Genomic DNA, 23,173 nt, shown 5'->3' with positions numbered 1-23,173 from the left:
AACAGAACAGAACAGCAGAACAGAGCAGAACAGAGTAGAACAGAGAAGAACAGAACAGAACAGAACAGAGCAGAACAGAACAGAGCAGAGCAGAGCAGGGTAGAATCTTGTGACCTGACCAGCTCAGAGTTCACCACTTCCTGTCGCCCCCCCCCCCGGTCATAAGAGCTGTACTATGACAAGGGTTATTAACTCCTCCCTCTCTCTGTGTGTCTATTTCTGTTCGCCCCTCCTCAGTCCAGACATCTCAACCACTATCACTGTTTTATGTCATGTGTGTGTATGTGGACACCAGTGATGCTTATTGCTTCATACTGGAAGTCAATCCCATCTCCTCTTGTCATGTGATGAAGCCCTATATTTCACACCACCATGTGTTATTACCATGTGTTATTATCATGTGTTATTACCATGTGTTATTATCATGTGTTATTATCATGTGATATTACCATGTGTTATTACCATGTGATATTATCATGTGTTATTATCATGTGTTATTATCATGTGTTATTATCATGTGTTATTATCATGCATTATTACCATGTGTTATTATCATGTGATATTACCATGTGTTATTACCATGTGATATTATCATGTGTTATTACCATGTGTTATTATCATGCGTTATTACCATGTGTTATTATCATGTGTTATTATCATGTGTTATTATCATGTGTTATTATCATGTGTTATTATCATGCATTATTACCATGTGTTATTATCATGTGTTATTATCATGTGTTATTATCATGTGTTATTATTATGTATTATTATCATGTATTTCTACCATGTGTTATTAACATGTGTTATTATAATGCATTTGTACCATGTGTTAGTATCATGTGTTATTATTATGTGTTTCTACCATGTGTTATTATCATGTGTTATTATCATGTGTTTGTACCATGTGTTATTATCATGTGTTATTATCATGTGTTTGTACCATGTGTTATTATCATGTGTTATTATTATGTGTTATTATTATGCGTTTGTACCATGTGTTATTATCATGTGTTATTATTATGCATTTGTATCATGTGTTATTATCATGTGTTATTATTATGCGTTTGTACCATGTGTTATTATCATGTGTTATTATTATGCGTTTCTACCATGTGTTATTATCATGTGTATTACCATGTGTTATTATCATGTGTTATTATTATGCATGTGTACCATGTGTTAATATCATGTGTTATTATTATGCATGTGTACCATGTGTTATTAACATGTGTTATTATCATGTGTTATTATTATGCATGTTCTACCATGTGTTTTTATCATGTGTTATTATCATGTGTTATTATCATGTGTTATTATTATGCATTTGTACCATGTGTTATTATCATGTGTTATTATTATGCATGTGTACCATGTGTTATTAACATGTGTTATTATCATGTGTTATTATTATGCATGTGTACCATGTGTTTTTATCATGTGTTATTATCATGTGTTATTATCATGTGTTATTATTATGCATGTGTACCATGTGTTATTATCATGTGTTATTATTAGGCATTATTACCATGTGTTATTATCATGTGTTATTATCATGTGTTATTATCATGTGTTATTATCATGTGTTATTATCATGTGTTATTATCATGTGTTATTATTATGCATTTGTACCATGTGTTAATATCATGTGTTATTATTATGTGTTATTATCATGTGTTATTATCATGTGTTATTATTATGTGTTTGTACCATGTGTTATTATCATGTGTTATTATTATGTGTTTGTATCATGTGTTATTATCATGTGTTATTATCATGTGTTATTATTATGCGTTTGTACCATGTGTTAATATCATGTGTTATTATTATGCATTTGTACCATGTGTTATTATCATGTGTTATTATTATGCATTTGTACCATGTGTTATTATCATGTGTTATTATTATGCATTTTTACCATGTGTTATTAACATGTGTTATTATCATGTGTTATTATAATGTGTTATTATCATGTGTTATTATTATGCATGTGTACCATGTGTTATTATTATGCATGTGCACCATGTGTTATTATCATGTGTTATTATCATGTGTTATTATCATGTGTTATTATTATGCATGTGTACCATGTGTTAATATCATGTGTTATTATTATGCATGTGTTATTATCATGTGTTAATATCATGTGTTATTATTATGCATGTGTGCCATGTGTTATTATCATGTGTTATTATCATGTGTTATTATTATGCATGTGTTATTATCATGTGTTAATATCATGTGTTATTATTATGCATGTTATTATCATGTGTTATTATCATGTGTTATTATTATGCATGTGTACCATGTGTTATATCATGTGTTATTATTATGCATTTGTACCATGTGTTAATATCATGTGTTATTATTATGCATGTGTACCATGTGTTATTATCATGTGTTATTATTATGCATGTGTGCCATGTGTTAATATCATGTGTTATTATCATGTGTTATTATTATGCATGTGTACCATGTGTTAATATCATGTGTTATTATCATGTGTTATTATCATGTGTTATTATTATGCATGTGTACCATGTGTTAATATCATGTGTTATTATTATGCATGTGTACCATGTGTTAATATCATGTGTTATTATCATGTGTTATTATTATGCATGTGTACCATGTGTTATTAACATGTGTTATTATCATGTGTTATTATTATGCATGTGCACCATGTGTTTTTATCATGTGTTATTATCATGTGTTATTATCATGTGTTATTATTATGCATGTGTACCATGTGTTAATATCATGTGTTATTATTAGGCATTTGTACCATGTGTTAATATCATGTGTTATTATTATGCATGTGTACCATGTGTTCATATCATGTGTTATTATCATGTGTTATTATCATGTGTTATTATTATGCATGTGTACCATGTGTTAATATCATGTGTTATTATTATGTGTTATTATCATGTGTTATTATCACGTGTTATTATTATGCATTTGTATCATGTGTTATTATCATGTGTTATTATCATGTGTTATTATTATGTGTTTGTACCATGTGTTAATATCATGTGTTATTATTATGCATGTGTACCATGTGTTAATACCATGTGTTATTATTATGCGTTTGTACCATGTGTTAATATCATGTGTTATTATTATGCATGTGTACCATGTGTTATTATCATGTGTTATTATTATGCGTTTGTACCATGTGTTAATATCATGTGTTATTATCATGTGTTATTATCATGTGTTATTATTATGCATGTGTACCATGTGTTAATATCATGTGTTATTATCATGTGTTATTATCATGTGTTATTATTATGCATGTGTACCATGTGTTAATATCATGTGTTATTATTATGCATGTGTACCATGTGTTAATATCATGTGTTATTATTATGCATGTGTACCATGTGTTATTATCATGTGTTATTATTATGCATGTGTACCATGTGTTATTATTATGCATGTGTACCATGTGTTAATATCATGTGTTATTATTATGCATGTGTACCATGTGTTAATATCATGTGTTATTATCATGTGTTATTATTATGCATGTGTACCATGTGTTAATATCATGTGTTATTATTATGCATGTGTACCATGTGTTATTATCATGTGTTATTATTATGCATGTGTACCATGTGTTATTATTATGCATGTGTTATTATTATGCATGTGTACCATGTGTTAATATCATGTGTTATTATTATGCATGTGTACCATGTGTTATTATCATGTGTTATTATTATGCATGTGTACCATGTGTTATTATCATGTGTTATTATTATGCATGTGTACCATGTGTTAATATCATGTGTTATTATCATGTGTTATTATCATGTGTTATTATTATGCATGTGTACCATGTGTTAATATCATGTGTTATTATCATGTGTTATTATCATGTGTTATTATTATGCATGTGTACCATGTGTTAATATCATGTGTTATTATTATGCATGTGTACCATGTGTTAATATCATGTGTTATTATTATGCATGTGTACCATGTGTTAATATCATGTGTTATTATCATGTGTTATTATCATGTGTTATTATTATGCATGTGTACCATGTGTTAATATCATGTGTTATTATTATGCATGTGTACCATGTGTTAATATCATGTGTTATTATCATGTGTTATTATTATGCATGTGTACCATGTGTTAATATCATGTGTTATTATTATGCATGTGTACCATGTGTTATTATCATGTGTTATTATTATGCATGTGTACCATGTGTTATTATCATGTGTTATTATTATGCATGTGTACCATGTGTTAATATCATGTGTTATTATTATGCATGTGTACCATGTGTTATTATCATGTGTTATTATTATGCATGTGTACCATGTGTTATTATCATGTGTTATTATTATGCATGTGTACCATGTGTTAATATCATGTGTTATTATTATGCATTTGTACCATGTGTTAATATCATGTGTTATTATTATGCATGTGTACCATGTGTTATTATCATGTGTTATTATCATGTGTTATTATTATGCATGTGTACCATGTGTTAATATCATGTGTTATTATTATGCATGTGTACCATGTGTTATTATCATGTGTTATTATTATGCATGTGTACCATGTGTTAATATCATGTGTTATTATTATGCATTTGTACCATGTGTTAATATCATGTGTTATTATTATGCATGTGTACCATGTGTTATTATCATGTGTTATTATTATGCATGTGTACCATGTGTTAATATCATGTGTTATTATCATGTGTTATTATTATGCATGTGTACCATGTGTTAATATCATGTGTTATTATTATGCATGTGTACCATGTGTTAATATCATGTGTTATTATCATGTGTTATTATTATGCATGTGTACCATGTGTTATGGCTTGTCATGTCTTGTGCTGTTAGTGGATTATTTCATATCTGTACCATGTGTTAATATCATAACTAACCTTATCTGTCCCTTCCCCTATGCCTGTCCATCTCTCTTATCTATCATGTGTTATTATTATCTCTCTCCATCTGTTAATATCATGTGTTATTATCATGTGTTATTATTATGCATCTCTACCATGTCTTATTATCATGTGTTATTATTATGCATGTGTACCATGTGTTAATATCATGTGTTATTATTATGCATTTGTACCATGTGTTATTATCTGCATTTCTCTCATCCCATGTGTTATTATCTCTCTCTCTCTCTCTGTCCATCTCTCTCTCTCTCTCTCTCTCTGTCTTCTCTGCTGTCTCTGGATATTTCCTGGACCCATCTCTATCTCTCACTCTCTCTGTCTCTCTTCCCCTACCCTCCTCTCTCTCTCTCTCTCTCTCTCTCTCTCTCTCTCTCTCTCTCTCTCTCTCTCTCTTCTCTCTCTCTCTCTCTCTCTCTTCTCTCTCTCTCTCTCTCTCTCTCTCTCTCTCTCTCTCTCTCTCTCTCTCTCTCTCTCTCTCTCTCTCTCTCTCTCTCTTCTCTCTCTCTCTCTCTCTCTCTCTCTCTCTCTCTCTCTCTCTCTCTCTCTCTCTCTCTCTCTCTCTCTCTCTCTCTCTCTCTCTCTCTCTCTCTCTCTCTTCTCTCTCTCTCTCTCTCTCTCTCTCTCTCTCTCTCTCTCTCTCTCTCTCTCTCTTCTCTCTCTTCCCCACCGCTCTCTCTCTCTCTCCCCCTACCCTCTCTCTCTCTCTCTCTCTCTCTTCCCTGCCTCTCTCTCTCCCGCCACCTCTATCTCTCCCCTACCCTCTATCTCTCTCTCTATCTGTCTCTCTCTCTTCCCCACCTCTCTCTCTCTTCCCTGCCTCCCTCTCTCCCCCCACCTCTATCTCTCCCCTATCCTATCTCTCTCCCTCTCTCTCTCTTCCCCACCTCTCTCTCTCTCTTCCCCACCTCTCTCTCTCTTTCTCCTACCCTCTCTCTCTCTCTCTTCCCTGCATCTCTCTCCCTCTCTCTCTCTCTTCCCCTACCCTCTCTCTCTCTTCCCTGCAGTCTGCCAGTATCCGTGAGGAGCGAGGGGATGAGGTGGAGGTGGAGCTAACAGACAGCCAGAGGAAGCTGACCCTGTCCAGGGAGGAGGTCCAGAGGATGAATCCTCCCAGGTTCAGTAAGGTGGAGGACATGGCTGACCTCACCTGTCTCAACGAAGCCTCCGTCCTACACAACCTCAGAGAGAGATACTACTCTGGCTTGATATACGTCAGTGTACATTACACACACACACACACACACACACACACACACACACACACACACACACACACACACACACACACACACACACACACACACACACACACACACACACACACACACACACACACACACACACACACACACACACACAGGACACAATAATACATAAACTCAAACTTGCACAGCATACAAGAGAGAAGTGAAAGTCAAACACACAGATGTGTGTATGTACAGTATATACAGTTGAAGTCGGAAGTTTACATCCACTTAGGTTGGAGTCATTAAAACTCGTTTGTCAACCACTCCACACATTTCTTGTTAACAAACTATTGTTTTGTAGTCGGTTATAGTCGGTTAGGACTAGGATCTACTTTGTGAATGACACAAGTCATTTTTCCAACAATTGTTTACAGACAGATTATTTCACTTATCATTCACTGTATCACAATTCCTGTGGGTCAGAAGTTTACAGAAAATGATGTCATGGCTTTAGAAACTTCTGATAGGCTAATTGACATAATTTGAGTTAATTGGAGGTGTACCTGTGGATGTATTTCAAGGCTGACCTTCAAACTCAGTGCCTCTTTTCTTGACATCATGGGAAAATCAAAAGAAATCAGCCAAGACTTCAGACAAAAATTGTAGACCTCCACAAGTCTGTTTCATACTTGGGAGCAATTTCCAAACGCCTGAAGGTACCATGTTCATCTTTACAAACAATAGTACGCAAACAAAAGTGCAAATCAATCCCAGAACAACAGCAAAGGACCTTGTGAAGATGCTGGAGGAAACAGGTACAAAAGTATCTATATCCACAGTAAAACCAGTCCTATATCGACATAACCTGAAAGGCCGCTCAGGGAAGAAGCCACTGCTTCAAAACCGCCATAAACAAGCCAAACTGCAGTTTGCAACTGCACATGGGGACAAAGATCGTACTTTTTGGAGAAATGTCCTCTGGTCTGATGAAACAAAATTAGAACTGTGTGGCCATAATGACCATGGTTATGTTTGGAGGAAAAATGGGGATGCTTGCAAGCCGAAGAACACCGTCCCAAATGTGAAGCACGGGGGCAGCATCATGTTGTGGGGGTGCTTTGCTGCAGGAGGGACTGGTGCACTTCACAAAATAGATGGCCTCATGAGGGAGGGAAACAAAGTTAGGGTTAGTTTATGGGTTAGGGTTAGGAGTTAGGGTTAGTTTATGGGAAAGTGTTAGGAGTTAGCGTTAGTTTATGGGTTAGTGTTAGGAGTTAGGGTTAGTTTATACATTTACATTACATTTAAGTCATTTAGGAGTTATCCAGAGCGTTACAAATTGGTTTAAGACATCCAGTGGGAGTCACTAACAATAGGTCTAAAACTTAATGGGGTGAAGGGATTAGTTTATCCTAGGGTTCCTTAAAGAGTTAGGGTTTCAGTTTAAGGTGGTGATTGACTCCGGTCCTGGCGTTAGGGAGTTTGTTTACCATTGGGGGCCAGGGTTAGTTTTGACTGGGCTGAGGGGTTACTTTCAGTGGTAGGGAGGGTTAGGTGCTAGGGTTGAGTTTGTTTGGGTGTAGGGTTAGGCCTGGAGGTACTAGGGTTAGTTTATGGGTACCATGGTCTTGTTAGGGAGCTAACTGGGTTAGAGAACGGAGGATGGGTAGAGAACTTGTTAGAAGTTAGGGTTAGTTTATGGATGAGTTGAAGGGGTTTAATGGCACAGGCAGGAGTTAGGGTTAGTTTAGACGGGAGATGACAAGTGCCTGGATTAGGGTTGCGTTTAGGCAGGGTGGGTTGTAGAGCATGAACCTACAGGAACGGGCCACCGCCTTGATGTTAGTTGAGAACGACAGGGTGTTGTCCAGGATTACGCCAAGGTTCTTGGCGCTCTGGGAGGAGGACACAATGGAGTTGTTAGGAGTGAGGCGTTAGATTATGGGTAAGGGTTAGCAGTTAGGAAGAGCAGCTCCGTTTGCCGAGTTTCAGCTGGGTGGTGATCCGTTCCAGGAGTTGCCAGGCAGAGATTTACCTGGTCATCAGAAGGGGGAAAGGAGAAGATTAGGGTTGCATTTATAAGGGACCATGGGTTAGACAGAGCCAGGGTTAGTTTATGGGAATAGGAGGGTTAGAGCCCTGGGGGACACCAGTTGAGGGTGGTGAGTTTACGCCACCTGGTAGGGCGACCTTCAGGTTTATGGGTAAGATGTTAGGAGTTAGGGTTGATGTTTATGGGCAGCCGATAGATCTAGAAGGATGAGGCAGAGGAGAGAGAGTTAGTTTATGGGTAAGCGCCTCCGTTACAGAGGAGTTAGGGTTAGTTTATGGGTCTTGAAACCTGACTGATTTGGATCAAGTTCAGAGAGAGATAGGGGAGAGCTGGCCAGGACGGCACGTTAAGAGTTTTGGAGAGAAAAGAAAGAAGGGATACTGGTTTATGGGTAGGGAGGGTTAGTGTCAGGAGTTATGGTTAGTTTATGGGTTAGGAGTTAGGGTTAGTTAATGGGTAAGGGTTAGTTTATAGGTAAGGGTTAGGAGTTAGGGTTAGTTTATGGGTAAGTGTTAGGAGGTAGGGTTAGTTTATGGGTAAGTGTTAGGAGTTAGGGTTAGTTTATGGGTTAGGGTTAGTTTATGAGTTAGGGTTAGTTAATGGGTAAGGGTTAGTTTATAGGTAAGGGTTAGGAGTTAGGGTTAGTTTATGGGTAAGTGTTAGGAGTTAGGGTTAGTTTATGGGTAAGTGTTAGGAGTTAGGGTTAGTTTATGGGTAAGGGTTAGGAGTTAGGGTTAGTTTATGGGTAAATGTTAGGAGTTAGGGTTAGTTTATGGGTAAGGGTTAGGAGTTAGGGTTAGTTTATGGGTTTAGGGTTAGGAGTTAGGGTTAGTTTATGGGTAAGGGTTAGGAGTTAGGGTTAGTTTATGGGTAAGGGTTAGGAGTTAGGGTTAGTTTATGGGTAAGTGTTAGGAGTTAGGGTTAGTTTATGGGTAAGGGTTAGGAGCTAGGGTTAGTTTATGGGTAAGTGTTAGGAGTTAGGGTTAGTTTATGGGTAAGGGTTAGGAGTTAGGGTTAGTTTATGGGTAAGGGTTAGGAGTTAGGGTTAAGGTTACGTTTAAGGTTAGGGGTTATGGAAAATTGGATCCCCACAAGGTTAGTTGTACAAGACAGTGTTTGTGTGTGTGGTGTGTGTGTGTGGGGGGGGGGTGTTACTCTGTAGAGAGAACTGTGACATCAGTGTAACTGATATAAGAGGAGGGGTTGTGTTACATCATGGCCGTTTATATAAGAGAGAGAAGGACGGAGGAGAAAGGAGAGCTGCATCTCCTGTTTCGTGACTATGAACCAATGAAGGGAGGGATGAGAGCGATAGGAAGAGGAAGATAAATGGATAGAAAGAAAGATAAGTGTTGCGGTACTTTGATATGAAGAATGTGTCAGAAAGAGTTAGAATGTGACATAGTGAACGACACTTTCTATTGTATATCTATGTTGAGGAATTTGAAGGCTGTTTATGTTTATCTTATCTGCTTTAGAGAAAGAGAGAGAGAAAAGGGGGATTTTGGTGGACAAGGCAGTATACTGACCCTCATATTTCAGTCCACCACACACACACACACACACACACACACACACACACACACACACACACACACACACACACACACACACACACACACACACACACACACACACACTGTATATGTGGATTATCAGGGAAGGGTGTGAGAGGAGGTAGATGGTTAGGGGTGACCAGTCAGAATCCACAGAGTCATTTTGTTGTCAGTTGCCTGCATATATCATTCATTAACCTGTGTTGTAGCACGAGCTGGTTGATTGATTATCCTGACAGCTATCTTTCTTTTTCATTACAAATGCCTCCTTACACATTCCACCAGATCCTACTCATACTGTAGGTCAATGTGTCCTACTCATACTGTTGGTTAATGTGTCCTACTCATACTGTAGGTTAATGTGTCCTACTCATACTGTTGGTTAATGTGTCCTACTCATACTGTAGGTTAATGGGCCCTACTCATACTGTAGGTTAATGTGTCCTACTCATACTGTTGGTTAATGTGTCCTACTCATACTGTAGGTTAATGGTTAATGTTGGTTAATGTGTCCTACTCATACTGTAGGTTAATGGGCCCTACTCATACTGTAGGTTAATGTGTCCTACTCATACTGTTGGTTAATGTGTCCTACTCATACTGTAGGTTAATGGGTACTACGCATACTGTAGGTTAATGTGTCCTACTCATACTGTAGGTTAATGGGTCCTACTCATACTGTAGGTTAATGTGTCCTACTCATACTGTAGGTCAATGTGTCCTACTCATACTGTAGGTCAATGTGTCCTACTCATACTGTTGGTTAATGTGTCCTACTCATACTGTAGGTGTCAGGACCCGGTTATGAACCCGGGTCTCCGGAGTGAGAAACAGTCACTAAACCAACTGAGCCACGAATAGTCGGCAGAACCCAGAAGATGAGGCAGACACAGCAGTACTTGAGACGGTGTATTTAATGAAGTAAAAAGTGAAGTTCTTCAGGAAAACATGTAACTCCACAACCTCAAAAGGAATTCCACAAGAACAAAGGCAATCCTCCAAGACAAAAAGGCAAATCCACAAGGTGGAAGGCACAGCACAAAAAGCCTCAAAAAGATACTCAAAAACAAACAAACAAGAACAAAAAACAGAACTCCACAAGAGAGTCCACCGGGATCAACAAGAGCTCACAGAGTACTAGGGCTGGGTGCTAACATACAAACACAGAGCAAAGAACTGAGTAAAACAAAGGGTTAAAATACAATCAAGGGAAACGAGGCACAGGTGCAAATAATAATGGGGATCAAGGGAAAACAAAAGGTCAAAAGGCACAATGGGGGCATCTAGTGACCAAAAACCGGAACAACCCTGGCCAAAACCTGACAGAATACCCCCCTAGGAATGGCTTCTGACATTCCTACCAGCTCTCTCAGGGTGGAGGGCCCTGAACTGACGAATGAGGTCAGGGTCCAGTATGTCTTTGGCAGGAACCCAGGAGCGCTCCTCGGGACCGTAGCCTTCCCAGTCCACCAGATACTGCCAGGACCGCTGCACCCGGCGGGAATCGAGTATCCGATGGACGGTATAAGCCGGCTGGCCTCCAATGACACGAGGCGGAGGGGGAGGTCTGTCTGCCGGGACAAGGGGAGAAAAAACAACAGGTTTTAATAAGGAAATGTGAAACGTGGGATTAATCTTAAGGGATCAGGGTAAGTGTAGGCGATAAGAAACAGGGTTAACTCTCCTGGCAACCTTAAAGGGACCGATGTATTTTTGGGACAGCTTGCGAGACTCCACCCGTAGTGGTAAGTCTCTTGTGGAGAGCCAGACTCTCTGGCCGGGGCGCAGGGTAGGGCCGGGACGGCGACGTCTGTTGGCTTGTTGTTGGTACCTCTGTGAGGAACGCATGAGATTAAGATGGGTCTTCCTCCACATAAGCCGACAGCGTCTGACGAACTTCAAGGCTGAAGGCACTCTGACTTCTGCCTCCTGGTACGGGAACAATGGAGGGGCATAGCCAAACTGACACTCGTGCGGGGACATACCAGTGGAGGAGGAGCGCAAGGTGTTGTGCGCGTATTCGGCCCAAACAATGAAGGACGACCATGTGGACGGGTTGTTACGAGTCATACATCGGAGGGTGGTTTCCAGCTCTTGATTCATCCTCTCTGTTTGGCCGTTGGACTCCGGATGGTACACTCAAGATAGACTGGCAGAAGCCCCCATGAGTTGGCAGAAGGCCTTCCAAAACCTTGAGGCGAACTGGGGACCTCTGTCAGAAACCATATCTTGAGGAATGCCGAAGACTCGGAACACATGATTAATTACCAACTCAGCCGTTTCCTTGGCAGAAGGTAACTTAGTCAGAGGGACGAACCTGGCCGCCTTTGAAAACCTGTCGATTATGACTAGGATAGTAGTATTGCCATGGGATGGAGGAAGGCCAGTAATAAAGTCCAACGAGATATGGGACCAGGGTCTGTGGGGAACAGGTAAAAGTTGAAGGAGTCCTTGCGGGCGGAGGTGAGAAGATTTACCCTGGCAGCACACGGGGCAAGCATTGGCGAAAGTGGCAACGTCTTCTCTTATGGTAGGCCACCAGAACTTACGCTGGATGAACTCCAAGGTGCGACCTACGCCCGGGTGACAGGTGAGGCGAGAGGAGTGCCCCCACAGAAGGACCTGAGTCCTCACTGCCTTGGGGACAAACAACCGATTGGCAGGACCTTCTTTCGGGTCCGGTTCAATAGCTTGAGCTTGTCTCACGGTATCCTCAACTTGCCACGAGATCGGAGCCACGATCTTAGCAGCAGGAAGGACAGGCATGTCCGTGTCATCTCGAATGGCAGGAGCGTAGACTCGGGACAGGGCATCCGGTTTGAGATTCTTCGACCCGGGCCGATAGGTGAGGATAAACTGGAATCGATTGAAGAAAAGAGACCATCTAGCTTGTCTAGAGTTCAAACGCTTCGCCTGCTGGATATACTCCAGATTTTTGTGGTCCGTAAGCACTTGAAACGGGTGAGAAGCCCCCTCGAGCCAGTGTCTCCATTCCTTCAATGCCATCTTAACCGCTAGGAGTTCACGATCCCCCACATCGTAGTTCCTCTCAGCCGGGGTAAGCCGGTGTGAGAAGAAAGCGCACGGATGAAGCTTCTTGTCTTCACCCCTCTGAGACAGGACAGCTCCAACACCAACCTCTGAGGCGTCTACCTCCACCACAAACGGTTCATCCGTAGTCGGTAGTATCAGGATGGGAGCAGAGAGGACGCGCTGCTTGAGTCCTTGGAAGGCCGTCTCAGCTTCTCTTCCCCACAAAAACCTTGCATTGCCACCCTTGGTTAAAGCTGAGAGAGGGGCTTCCACCAAGCTGAAGTTCTTAATGAACTTGCGGTAAAAGCTAGTGAAGCCCAGGAAACGCTGAACTTCCTTAACGGATTTGGGGGTGGGCCAATCCGCTACCGCCCCTACCTTCCTGGGGTCCATTTGGACTCGACCGGGTTCCACTACAAATCCCAGGAATTGTACTCGGGATGAATGGAATTCACATTTTTCCGGCTTAACGTACAGATGGCTGTCTAGGAGGCGTTTGAGTACTTGTCTGACATGCTTTGTGTGTTCTTGAAGAGAGCTCGAAAATATGAGGATGTCATCCAAGTAAACGAACACAAATATGTTAAGCATATCCCTAAGAACATCGTTTATGAGCGCTTGGAACACCGCTGGGGTGTTGGTCAGGCCGAAGGGCATCACCAAGTATTCATAGTGACCAGTAGGCGTGTTGAAAGCGGTCTTCCACTCGTCACCAGGTCTGATCCGCACAAGATGGTATGCGTTCCGCAGGTCAAGCTTAGTGAAAACAACTGCTTCCTGGAGCAGCTCGAAGGCTGTGGCCATAAGGGGTAGCGGGTAACGGTTACGGACGGTTATGGCATTGAGTCCCCGGTAGTCGATGCAAGGACGTAATCCACCGTCTTTCTTGGCCACAAAGAAAAACCCTGCTCCCGCCAGGGAGGTGGATGGACGCATGAGGCCTGCTTCCAGAGCGTCCTTGATGTAGGTATCCATAGCAGCTCGTTCGGGTGGAGATAGGGAAAAGATCCGACCCCTGGGGGGGCAAGTGCCCAGAAACAGTTCGATGGGGCAATCATAAGGTCTATGGGGTGGTAGCATGGTGGCCCTCTGTTTGCTAAATACCAGTTTGAGGTCATGGTAACACTCGGGAACTCGGGTCAGGTCGATGGATTCTAAAGACTCGGGAGTAGAACTCGGGGAATTCGGGAAAATACAAGTAGCTTGGCACGTAGGACCCCACTGCTTGATAGTGCCCACAGACCAGTCGATGTGAGGGTTATGGCTGTGAAGCCAGGGGTATCCAAGGGCGAGAGGGAACTCGGAACAGGAGATCAAATGAAAGTTCATCAATTCCTAGGAGGTAGTGACATGAGTGACAAGTCCAGATCCCAAAGGGCTTCCATCCAATGTAGTAACCCTCATGGGGTCACTTAGAGGTTCAGAGGGAACGCCATTCTCCTTCGCCCAGACACCATCCATGAAGTTACCTGCGGCTCCAGAGTCTACCAAGGCTTGAAGGTGAAGCTTGTGGTTGTCCCAGGAAAGGGTGACTGGAATGAGCAGACGGGAGTTGGACGGATGGGAGGAGGTTATGTTTCCCGTTACAGTTCCCCCCGGTCTGTACGGGACAGAGCGTTTCCCTGGAGCCCGGGACACGTGGAACGGAAATGGCCCGGTTTGCTGCAATATAGACAGCGTCGCTCCCTCATCCGGCGGTCTCTCTCAGCCTGGGAAATGCGTCCAATCTGCATGGGTTCCGGTGGAGCCAGCGAGGATAAAGGTGGGGACTCAGAGCTGGGACTGATAGGGGCTAGAGGTCTACGGTTGAGTTCTCTCTCTCTCAGACGCTGGTCAATGCGTGAGGCCAACTTGATCAGGGACTCGAGATTGTCCGGTGGTTCCCGAGTGGCCAGTTCATCTTGGATAGTGTCGGAAAGGCCTTTCAGGAAGCACACCGTGAGCGCCTCGTTGTTCCAGCCACTCGCTGCTGCCACCGTGCGGAACTGGATGGCATAGTCCGTCACGCTGCGCCGACCTTGGTGGAGAGTCAGGAGCTGTTTGGCTGAGTCAGGACCACTGCTTGGGCCTTGAAACACTCGTTTGAATTCCTCAGCAAAGGCAGAGTAGCTGGCACAGCAGGAACTATGGGCATCCCACACAGCAGTAGCCCAGGCCAGGGCTTTTTCCGAAAGCAGGGTGATGATATATGCGATCTTAGACCGGTCGGTGGGGAACGACGAGGGTTGCAGCTCGAAGGAGAGAGAACATTGGGTGAGAAACCCTTTACAAGCACTTGGATCACCTGAGAACCGTTGAGGAGGTGGAAGACGAGGTTCAGCCAGAGGGTTAACTGCCATGGGTACGTGAATCTGAGGTACAAACACAGAGCAAAGAACTGAGGAAAACAAAGGGTTTAAATACAATCAGGGGAAACGAGGCACAGGTGCAAATAATAATGGGGATCAAGGGAAAACAAAAGGTCAAAAGGCACAATGGGGGCATCTAGTGACCAAAAACCGGAACAACCCTGGCCAAATCCTGACAGTAGGTTAATGTGTCCTCCTCATATTGTAGGTTAATGTGTCCTACTCATACTGTAGGTTAATGGGTCCTACTCATACTGTAGGTTAATGGGTACTACTCATATTGTTGGTTAATGTGTCCTACTCATACTGTAGGTTAATGGGTCCTACTCATACTGTAGGTTAATGGGTACTACTCATACTGTAGGTTAATGTGTCCTACTCATACTGTAGGTTAATGGGTCCTACTCATACTGTAGGTTAATGTGATTAATGTGTCCTACTCATACTGGTTAATGGTTAATGTAGGTCCTACTACTGTTGGTTCATGTGTCCTACTCATACTGTAGGTTAATGGGTCCTACTCATACTGTAGGTTAATGGGTACTACTAGTTGGTTAATGTGTCCTACTCTAGGTTAATGGGTCCTCTCATACTGTAGGTTAATGGGTCCTACTCATACTGTAGGTTAATGGGTCCTACTCATACTGTAGGTTAATGTGTCCTACTCATACTGTAGGTTAATGGGTCCTACTCATACTGTAGGTTAATGTGTCCTACTCATACTGTAGGTTAATGTGTCCTACTCATACTGTAGGTTAATGGGTTACTCATACTGGGTTAATGGGTTAATGGGTCCTACTCATAATGGGTACTACTCATACTGTAGGTTAATGGGTCCTACTCATACTCTAGGTTAATGTGTCCTACTCATACTGTAGGTTAATGTGTCCTACTCATACTGTAGGTTAATGTAGGTTAATGTGTCCTACTCATACTGTAGGTTAATGTGTCCTACTCATACTGTAGGTTAATGTGTCCTAATGTAGTTAATGGGCTCTACTCATACTGTAGGTTAATGTGTCCTACTCATACTGTAGGTTAATGTGTCCTACTCATACTGTAATGGGTCCTACTCATACTGTTAATGTGGTCCTACTCATACTGTTGGTTAATGTGTCCTACTCATACTGTAGGTTAATGGGTCCTACTCATACTGTAGGTTAATGGGTCCTACTCATACTGTAGGTTAATGTCTGCTCATACTCTAGGTTAATGTGTCCTCCTCATACTGTAGATTAATGTGTCCTACTCATACTCTAGGTTAATGGGTCCTACTCATACTGTAGGTTAATGGGTACTACTCATACTGTAGGTTAATGTGTCCTACTCATACTGTAGGTTAATGTGTCCTACTCATACTGTAGGTTAATGGGTCCTACTCATACTGTAGGTTAATGTGTCCTACTCATACTGTAGGTTAATGGGTCCTACTCATACTGTAGGTTAATGGGTCCTACTCATACTGTAGGTTAATGTGTCCTACTCATACTGTAGGTTAATGTGTCCTACTCATATTGCAGGTTAATGGGCCCTACTCATACTGTTGGTTAATGTGTCCTACTCATACTGTAGGTTAATGGGTCCTACTCATATTGTAGGTTAATGGGTCCTACTCATACTGTAGGTTAATGTGTCCTACTCATTCTGTAGGTTAATGTGTCCTACTCATACTGTTGGTTAATGTGTCCTACTCATACTGTTGGTTAATGGGTCCTACTCATATTGTAGGTTAATGGGCCCTACTCATATTGTAGGTTAATGGGTCCTACTCATATTGTAGGTTAATGGGTCCTACTCATATTGTAGGTTAATGGGTCCTACTCATACTGTTGGTTAATGGGTCCTACTCATATTGTAGGTTAATGGGCCCTACTCATACTGTAGGTTAATGAGGGGAGAATGTTGGGCGGGATTGACCCTCCCTCTCCTAATGTAGCCGTTATATATAGGTGTGTGTGTGTTATGACATTATCTGTCTTAATGGCTGGGTCTAGGCATTGGGAGGGCATGGGTCGTTGAGATTAAGCATGGTATATTAGTTATCATTGAACTTTGTGTATATGTGTGTGTGTGTTTGCAGACATACTCGGGCCTGTTCTGTGTGGTGATCAACCCCTATAAGAATCTGCCCATCTACACAGAGTCTATAGTGGAGATGTACCGAGGGAAGAAACGCCATGAGATGCCCCCTCACATCTACGCTATATCAGAGGCTGCCTACCGCAGCATGCTACAAGGTAACCCTAACCCCTGACCTCTAACCTCTGACACCTTCACATCTACGCCATATCAAAGCAGTTTGTTATGATTTTCATATTTGCATTTTCATGGAACAGTTTAATTTCAATAATAATGTTTTCATTTCTCAAAATCATTGTCAGGTGGTTAATCATAAAAATATTAATTAAAATGATAAAACTCTAAAAGTAAAAATTATACTAATGCTGGACACATTGGGAGGCTACACCATGATCATTGGCTGCTAAATAGCCTAAATGAGCACATGGAACTCATAGATGGCCATGCATCCCAAAAACTGTTGAAAATATAATTCTGGTTCTTTCAATCACATTCATCAACTGTTGCAAGTCAGAAGTTTACATACACTTAGGTTGGAGTCATTAAAACTTGTTTTTCATCCACTCCACAAATTTCTTGTTAACAAACTATAGTTTTGGCGAGTCGGTTAGGACATCTACTTTGTGCATGACACAAGTAATTTTTTTCCAACAATTGTTTTCAGACAGATTATTTCACTTATAATTCACTGTATCACAATTCCAGTGGGTCAGAAGTTTACATACACGAAGTTGACTGTGCCTTTAAAAAGCTTGGAAAATTCCAGAAAATGATGTCATGGCTTTAGAAGCTTCTGATAGGCTAATTGACATCATTTGAGTCAATTGGAGTTGTAACTGTGGATGTATTTCAAGGCCTACCTTCAAACTCAGTGCTTCTTTGCTTGACATCATGGGAAAATCAAAAGAAATCAGCCAAGACCTCAGAAAGAAATTGTAGACCTCCACAAGTCTGGTTCATCCTTGGGAGCAATTTACAAACACCTGAAAGTACCCCGTTCCTCTGTACAAACAATAGTATGCAAGTATAAACACCATGGGACCGTGCAGCCGTCATACCGCTCAGGAAGGTGCAAGAAATGCAAATCAATCCCAGAACAGGAGCAAAGGACCTTGTGAAGATGCTGGAGGAAACCGAGACAAAAGTATCTATATCCACAGTAAAACCAGTCCTATATCGACATAACCTGAAATGCCGCTCAGCAAGGAAGAGGCCACTGCTTCAAAACCGCCATAAAAAAGCCAGACTACGGTTTTCAACTGCACATGGGGACAAAGATCATACTTTTTGGAGAAATGTCCTCTGGTCTGATGAAACAAAAATAGAACTGTTTGGCCATAATGACTATTGTTATGCTTGGAGGAAAAAGGGTGAGGCTTGCAAGCCGAAGAATACCATCCCAACCGGGAAGCACGGGGGTGGCAGCATCATGTTGTGGTGGTGCTTTGTTGCAGGAGAGATTGGTGCACTTCACAAAATAGATGGCATAATGAGGCAGGGAAATTATGAGGATATATTGAAGCAACATCTCAAGACATCAGTCAGGAAGTTAAAGCTTGGTCGCAAATGAGTCTTCCAAATGGACAATGACCCCACGTATACTTCCAAAGTTGTGGCAAAATGGCCTAAGGACAACAAAGTCAAGGTATAGGAGTGGCCATCACAAATCCCTGACCTCAATCCCATAGAAAATGTGTGGGCAGAACTGAAAACGTGTGGGCAGAACTGAAAACGTGTGGGCAGAACTGAAAACGTGTGGGCAGAACTGAAAACGTGTGGGCAGAACTGAAAACGTGTGGGCAGAACTGAAAACGTGTGGGCAGAACTGAAAACGTGTGGGCGAGCAAGGAGGCCTACCAACCTGACTGTTACACCAGCGCTGTCAGGAGGAATGGACAAAAATTCACCCAACTTATTGTGGGAAGCTTGTGGAAGGCTACCCAAAACAAGTTTAACCATTTAAAAGCATTGCTACCAAATACTAATTGAGTGTATGTAAACTTCTGACCCACTGGGAATGTGATGAAAGAAATTATTATTCTGACATTTCACATTCTTAAAATAAAGTGGTGATCCTAACTGACAGGGACTTTTTACTCGGAATAAATGTCAGGAATTGTGAAAACTGAGTTTAAATGTATTTGGCTAAGGTGTATTTAAACTTCCGACTTCAACTGTAGGCCTTTTCCCACGTACGCTGTCTGTGGAAGACTTCCTCATATGCCATTTCTCTCCTGTTCTATTGGTTTTCATATCAACTTTCCTTTGTTGTCCTGAAACCAAATTCATAATCCTAGTCATATTAGCAACCCATCCTAGTTGTTGCAACTTTTGATTCACCCCTTTTCTAAGTTTCTAAAAGAGATTTGTATTAATTACCCTTTCTCTCGATATCCAATTACGATCTTGTCTCATCGCTCAACTCCCCAATGAAATCAGGAGAGGCTAATGTAGAGTCATGCGTCCTCTGAAACATGACCAGCCAAATCGTGCTTCTTAACAGCCTCCGGCCTAACCCGGCTGCACCAATGTGTCGGAGGAAACACCGTTCAACTGACGACTGAAGTCAGCCTGCAGGCGACCCGGCCCGCCACAAGGAGTCGCTAGAGCCAAGTAAAGCCCCCCGGCCAAAACCTCGCCTAACCCAGACGACACTGGGCCAATTGTGTGCCGCCCTATGGGACTCCCTATCACGGCCGGTTGTGACACAGCCCGGGTTCAAACCCGGGTCTGTAATGACACCTCACGCACTGTGATGCAGTGCCTTACACCGCTGCACCACTCAGGAGGCCTGGAAATATATTTTTATTTGCTAATTCATTACAGGATTTGCATGTTTTGTTCAGATGAATTACCATAATGTAAATGTGATTTCTGTCATTCTGAGCACCGTGAGTGGACGCCCTAAGGGGTTACACAACCAATGCAAATGTGTCTGATACATTTCTCAAATGGCTGGTAAATTAAAATCTTCCCGGACACGTTGTTTGGTGCCACATTGTCCTAACGGACACCCTGCTGACAGTGTAAATACCATACAGTGCATTCAGAATTCAGACCCCTTAACTTTTTCTACATTTTGTTACATTACAACCTTATTCTAAAATGTAGTAAATTGTTTTTCCCCTCATCAATCTACAACCAATGCCCCATAATGACAAAGCAAAAACAGGTTGTTAAAAATTGGTGGTTCCAAACTTCATCCATTTAAGAATGATGGAGGCCACTGTGTTCTTGGGGACCTTCGATGCTGCATCCATTTTTTTGTTACCCTTACCCAGATCTGTGCCTCGACACAATCCTGTCTCTGAGCTCTACGGACAATTCCTTCAACAATGTGGCTTGAATTTTGCTCTGACATGCACTGTCAACTGTGGGACCTTTTATAGACAGGTGTGTGCCTTTCCAAATCATGTCCAATCAACTGAATTTATTACAGGGGACTCCAAACAAGTTGTAGAAATGATCAATGGAAACAGGATGCACCTGAGCTCAATTTCAAGTCTCATAGCACAAGGTCTGAATACTAGAATAAGGCTGTAACGTAACAAAATGTGGAAAAGGGGCAGGGGTCTGAATACTTTCTGAATGCTCTGTAAATCCATGTTTTTTGTGGAAGCATATGGAAACATTGGCAATGAGAATATCTCTACAAATGGCAGTAGTAATTACAGTTCATTCTGGGACTTTTCCCACGCCACATGTATTATGATAGGAGCGTGACAAACAGACACGGATTGCTCCACTCCTCCATTAAAACCGGTTAGAGACAGATTGAGCAACGTTTCTGCCCCAAGGTCAATTCATTAGATGACGAGACTGTCTCTCTCTCTCTTATTCTTTCTTTCTTTCAATATGACAGGTGTGTGTCCGTGATCTTTGATCCTATTGATAATTGAACCAGTATGACCGGTATGTGTGTGTGTCCGTGCATGTCTGTGCACATGTGTGCGTGCGCGTGTGTGTGCTTGGCTCTCTGTGTGTTTGTCTGTGGTTCAGAGGAAACCTTTAAAACAAACACACCAGAAATGTAACAGACAAGGTCAGGCCATTGTGTTGGTGTCTGCAGTGTGGGCTGGAGCAGAGGTCTGAGGTCTGTCTGGAGAGACCACTTCTGTAGCTTTGACCTCCTTCCTCCTCACTACACAACAATGCTGCTCAGTGAGAGCTGTTGAAATCACATACACACTGACATCCTTTGTGTTTCAGTCAGGTTCTCTGACATAGATTGACAAGTGTATCGATTCCCTTGTTACAGTGATTACTGGTATAAGAAGTGAAGGTATTACTGTTACAGTGATTACTGGTATAAGAAGTGAAGGTATTACTGTTACAGTGATTACTGGTATAAGAAGTGAAGGTATTACTGTTACAGTGATTACTGGTATAAGAAGTGAAGGTATTACTGTTACAGTGATTACTGGTATAAGAAGTGAAGGTATTACTGTTACAGTGATTACTGGTGTAAGTGATGGTAGTACTGTTACAGTGATTACTGGTGTAAGAAGTGATGGTATTACTGTTACAGTGATTACTGGTGTAAGAAGTGAAGGTATTACTGTTACAGTGATTACTGGTATAAGAAGTGAAGGTAGCACTGTTACAGTGATTACTGGTATAAGAAGTGAAGGTAGCACTGTTACAGTGATTACTGGTGTAAGAAGTGATGGTAGTACTGTTACAGTGATTACTGGTATAAGAAGTGAAGGTAGTACTGTTACAGTGATTACTGGTGTAAGAGGTGAAGGTAGTACTGTTACAGTGATTACTGGTATAAGAAGTGAAGGTAGTACTGTTACAGTGATTACTGGTATAAGAAGTGAAGGTAGTACTGTTACAGTGATTACTGGTGTAAGAGGTGAAGGTAGTACTGTTACAGTGATTACTGGTGTAAGAGGTGAAGGTAGTACTGTTACAGTGATTACTGGTGTAAGAGGTGAAGGTAGTACTGTTACAGTGATTACTGGTGTAAGAAGTGATGGTAGTACTGTTACAGTGATTACTGGTGTAAGAAGTGAAGGTATTACTGTCACAGTGATTACTGGTGTAAGAAGTGAAGGTATTACTGTTACAGTGATTACTGGTGTAAGAAGTGAAGGTATTACTGTTACAGTGATTACTGGTGTAAGAAGTGAAGGTATTACTGTTACAGTGATTACTGGTGTAAGAAGTGATGGTAGTACTGTTACAGTGATTACTGGTGTAAGAAGTGAAGGTATTACTGTTACAGTGATTACTGGTGTAAGAAGTGAAGGTATTACTGTTACAGTGATTACTGGTGTAAGAAGTGATGGTAGTACTGTTACAGTGATTACTGGTGTAAGAAGTGATGGTAGTACTGTTACAGTGATTACTGGTGTAAGAAGTGAAGGTATTACTGTTACAGTGATTACTGGTGTAAGAAGTGAAGGTATTACTGTTACAGTGATTACTGGTATAAGAAGTGAAGGTAGCACTGTTACAGTGATTACTGGTGTAAGAAGTGATGGTAGTACTGTTACAGTGATTACTGGTGTAAGAAGTGATGGTAGTACTGTTACAGTGATTACTGGTGTAAGAAGTGAAGGTATTACTGTTACAGTGATTACTGGTGTAAGAAGTGAAGGTATTACTGTTACAGTGATTACTGGTGTAAGAAGTGAAGGTATTACTGTTACAGTGATTACTGGTGTAAGAAGTGAAGGTATTACTGTTACAGTGATTACTGGTGTAAGAAGTGATGGTAGTACTGTTACAGTGATTACTGGTGTAAGAAGTGAAGGTATTACTGTTACAGTGATTACTGGTGTAAGAAGTGAAGGTATTACTGTTACAGTGATTACTGGTGTAAGAAGTGATGGTAGTACTGTTACAGTGATTACTGGTGTAAGAAGTGATGGTAGTACTGTTACAGTGATTACTGGTGTAAGAAGTGAAGGTATTACTGTTACAGTGATTACTGGTGTAAGAAGTGAAGGTATTACTGTTACAG

General features: G+C 41.4%; 1 pseudogene; it reads left to right on the top strand.

Annotated features, from left to right (window-relative positions):
- The window catches only part of LOC123998175, an 87,749-nt pseudogene that overhangs the window by 6,080 nt on the left and 58,496 nt on the right, over nt 1-23,173 (top strand).

The sequence above is a fragment of the Oncorhynchus gorbuscha genome, linkage group LG15 (genome assembly GCF_021184085.1).
Source record: "Oncorhynchus gorbuscha isolate QuinsamMale2020 ecotype Even-year linkage group LG15, OgorEven_v1.0, whole genome shotgun sequence".
NCBI lineage: Eukaryota > Metazoa > Chordata > Actinopteri > Salmoniformes > Salmonidae > Oncorhynchus > Oncorhynchus gorbuscha.
The sequence above is the reverse complement of the archived record's forward strand: the minus strand, read 5'-3'. Positions and strand labels throughout refer to the sequence as shown.